Below are 4160 nucleotides of genomic sequence, written 5' to 3' on the forward strand. Positions count from 1 at the left end.
CTTCTTAAAAAGTGTCAGTGTGAAAAACAGCTATCCTGACTAAAACTTATTAAAAATCCTTACTGTAATATATTATAATATTGATGTTTTTCTGTAACCCGATTTTTCTTTCGGTGCATTTACTTTATTCACTAGTCACTCAACAATGGACTGACTGGCTAACAGTTTTCGTTTCGACTCGCTTGTCCGCCGCTCATTAGCATTTCTTTTTTGGACCACTGAGCCGCTTTCTTGCCAATTTCGGGCGACAGGAACTGGCCGCTTGTCCCGTCCCAAGCTTTGCCTAATGGGATCGGATCGGATTGTGTATAGTCTCATCTGCTCTCCAATCTGGATATAATTTGGTGGCCAGCTAATTGTGTGCCGTTCGCAGATGGCCGGAAATGATTTGCACACTCGCCTGAAAGAGATTATACAATGGCTCATTAACATAATGGGATACCCGTATACTCACAATAGTTTAAGTTGCCATGGGAAGACTCGGGATGCAAGTTCTTTATAGCTTGTTTGTTGTTCATATTCAAGGTTGGAAAATTATAATGATAATGTTTTTTTCGTGCTTATGGGATTTATGGGAGACCATTTTATTCAAGGATTAAAATTTTATTCCAATATTATTGCTATAACTATTACTTTCACTAACAGTGATTTTTCACAACCTTTATCTGTGTTAAGTTATATCTATAATATAACACTTTCACCATCCATAAATATCCTCATAGTTGCATATTGTATTCTTTTTTTATAACGCTTAAAATCTAGTTTTATGATGCGGGTGGTTTAATCAACATAAACCATTGGTAAGTACACATGCAATTATTATTTAACCCGACAGATGTTAGAGCATTCTGTGGAAAACCTGAAATGAATGTCAATGCAGCTCGTCAATTTGGGATGATCCGCCCCCTAAACCTCGTACTCCACATGCGGTGTCGGCTTCCTCCGCGACTAATTCCCAGATTAATGCATTCAAACGAAAACATTTACCAGGCCTGTGTTCATACGATACTCGCCAGTCTAAATTTCGGGGAAGCGGACTTCGACTCCATCTAGTAAGCCAGAGCAACGTGAACAAATTATACTCATTCGAGTAATCGGCCTTTCTGCACAACTAAGCAACCACTCCGAACAAAAACAAAGAGCTGCGAGGGGAAACTGAAAGTAAAAACAAAAGCCAAAGGCAAATCCAGAGCCAGGGAGAATAACAAAAAACACATTTTCGGGCCAGTCAGCTCGAGTTCACTAACTAGGCTGCGTTTCCCAGAACCCGATCCGACCGAACAACACGTCCAACGACGACGACAATAGACCGCAGGCTCGACCAGGGAGATAGGAGCCCTCATATCTATTACGATTTTACTGCTTTATTTCTGAATGGGCCACAGCTCACTGGGGAGCACACAAAAGTCGTCCGCGGGGACCTTCGAGGGCCTCTATCTCCATCTCCATCGCCATCTCCATGCGGCCGGTTCTCATGTTGCCGCTGCTCGACAACAAAGATGATTATGTATTAATAAATGTACGATATTTCGCCATAAGGAACGTCCAGACAAAAGACGACGGTTCGAGGGGCAGCGCCATAAAAAGCCGAAATGTAGTTAAAATAACATTTTCGGGACTGGGGGCGTGTCTGTGCGTGAGCTTAGCCCATTCAGTCCCCCAGTTCCCCAATCCCCAATCCCCAATCCACAGAAGTACACTTCTCGGCCCATTTCCCGAGAATCTTCTGTTTGAACAGCAAACTGGGAGTGAATGAGTTTCTGCTCCGGGTTTCGCTTCTGTTTCTCGACGGGCTCTGTCCTGGTTGTTGCTGGTTCGGTTTGTTTCTGCAGCCGCACATCCCTTTGTTTCAAATTTTCAGTTTTAGTTGCATTCTCCTCGGCTCTTATTTTGTTTTGTCATGACCGAAAAACACACAAAAACCGCACGGATCTGGAAACTGTCTCCGCGGATTGCAAATGCCCTTTCAAGGCGCGTAAAGACTGCTACTGAAATGATTATTAGATTTTTAATAAACGATAGTTAACTAATAAAGGGTTCACCAATATACCATAGGAAGTACCTGATTTTAAGTTTCTCTTTCATCCCCATTTCAGTTTTGGGCATGCACAAATAACTAATTCAAAGTATAAACTCTATTGTAATTAAAACCAGTCCTGAAAGGGAGACCTTCTACCCAAGAACAGCCTATGTTTTCCTATCGCATTATTTCATTTTCGATCAAAGGACGTGATTTCCAGTCATCCTCTGAGGGGAAATCCCTGAAGATTCCCTGGAACAAACGAGGTAGAGAGCATATCCAATTCGACGTCGTCCCCGGGCTGGCTATTCATCTTGTTTTCGACTTTATTGTTCTCAATGTTGACAAGAACGTACCGAGGACAACGAGGATGAGGACTAAGATGAGGACAGGACGTGCTCTGGCTGCCGCTGATGTTGTTGTTCAGGGGAAAAATGGTCCAAGTTTTCTTTGAACAATCCACTTTGAAGGCATAAATTATGCCTTCAGTTCTCACTGTGCATGAGTTGTTGGCTGTCAGCTGTCGCATCGTCCTCCTCCTCCCCCTTTCCCCTTTCCCCTCTCCTCCTCCTGCCACCCCAGAAAGTCCTCACCGTGTGCAGTCACAAAAGCTTAACTCGCCTTTGTGCAAAAAGTTTTCGGCCCTGCAGAAGAAAACAATCTTCAAGGGTTGTCTGACAGGCCGGTCGGGTCCGCCGCTCTCCTCTTTTTCGGGCCTGCTCTGTAATTAATTTGATATGCAACGAAGCGTTTTTGAAGCCTGTATTGTTTGTCCTACTCGAATACGCCCGAGTGTGCGTCTTGGCCGGACTGCGGGGCCTCGACCCGGAGAACGGGTTGAAGTGCCATTCGCCACTCGAAAATTCTACACAGGAAACAAATAACTATCCCTCGGACATAACAAAGGATTAATAAATGAATACAGCCTGTTGGAAAAATATTTCATTAAGTTCTATTCAATTCTGGTCCCTGTTTTCACATTGATTATTTCAGATATATCACTTTTCGCCGTGTAAGATTAAAGTGCAGCTGATATTGAGCTCATCTTTGGCTCGGCAATATACATACGTTTTACTACCTTAGAGCTCTGGTCCAGACAATAGTTTTCCAGCCATAATCCCAGCACGGCTTTTACGATTTCCAGCTCGGTTTGGTTCGTACCGCTCGAGTTCGGATCGGTTGGGCCTCCAATCGAGTTTGTGTCCACCGGAACACTTGTGTTCTTTGTTGGGCCCCAGACTTTGATGAGGTGCGGTGTATTGAAACTGGAACTCGGCGTTGTTATGCATATTGTACAATTGTTATGAGAAATTTATATTGTGCACACACAATACACTCGATTGTCTGGGCCACTTCTTAGAAGCGTAGTTTACGAGTATTTTTCATGACAGCAATTTTCAATTAAGGCCCTGCGAATGGAATTCTGGAGTTGGCAGGGAGGGGAGATGAATGGTGGATATCGCAGAGGTAGGTCGTCCGATCGGAAGGTGTGGCTGCCATTCGGTTGATTGAGTTGGGAACTATGCTGAGTGGAGGGGCGTTTGATTGATGCGAATTTTGATAGATGATTCAAAGTAGTTGGGAGATACAAGTAAAGAAATAGCAGTTAGTAATTTGTTCGGCTCGACCTGAAAACTTTTGGACAACCATGTTTTCTTAGTTATGCTCATTTAGTAAGAAAATATTTCAGAAGGTATTGTTATTTAAGTCAAACCATTGAAATTTGATGTTTTTCAAATATGAATATTTATATATTTTATTTGTTTAAGAATCACTACATTTCCACGAACGCATTTTATTCGAAAGTACAAGTTATATGCAAGGAGTTGCTATTTTTCATTAAACTCTTTCGAAAGAGCTTATTAACCTAAATAATGATGAGCTTGTTTATTTATGTTGACTTTGTAGTTAAATTTAAATATGCAGCGAAGATCTCTCCATTTAAAACCAAATGATTAGAGTATAGTCTTAATAACGATGTAATAAACAAACTAAATAATCCACATTGGTTCCAGCAAACAAGTATTTAAACTTTGAAGTCGATCTTTTTTTTTACATTTGGAAATAGTTTTTTGAGAGAATAAAAATATTAAAACAATTCAAAGCGCAATTTTCAGACGTCCATAAGGAAAGTTCAAGA

General features: G+C 41.6%; 1 long non-coding RNA gene across 1 annotated transcript; it reads right to left on the reverse strand.

Annotated features, from left to right (window-relative positions):
- Positions 1 to 1344: 1344 nt before the first annotated feature.
- Positions 1345 to 3596, reverse strand: LOC108090090. The gene is made up of 2 exons (XR_001771327.1): positions 2063 to 3596; positions 1345 to 1988 (listed from the first exon to the last, which is right to left on the reverse strand). It is a non-coding gene; the product is annotated as an uncharacterized LOC108090090 (long non-coding RNA).
- Positions 3597 to 4160: the final 564 nt, after the last annotated feature.

This window comes from Drosophila ficusphila, unplaced genomic scaffold, assembly GCF_018152265.1.
Source record: "Drosophila ficusphila isolate 14025-0441.05 unplaced genomic scaffold, ASM1815226v1 contig_791, whole genome shotgun sequence".
Lineage (NCBI taxonomy): Eukaryota > Metazoa > Arthropoda > Insecta > Diptera > Drosophilidae > Drosophila > Drosophila ficusphila.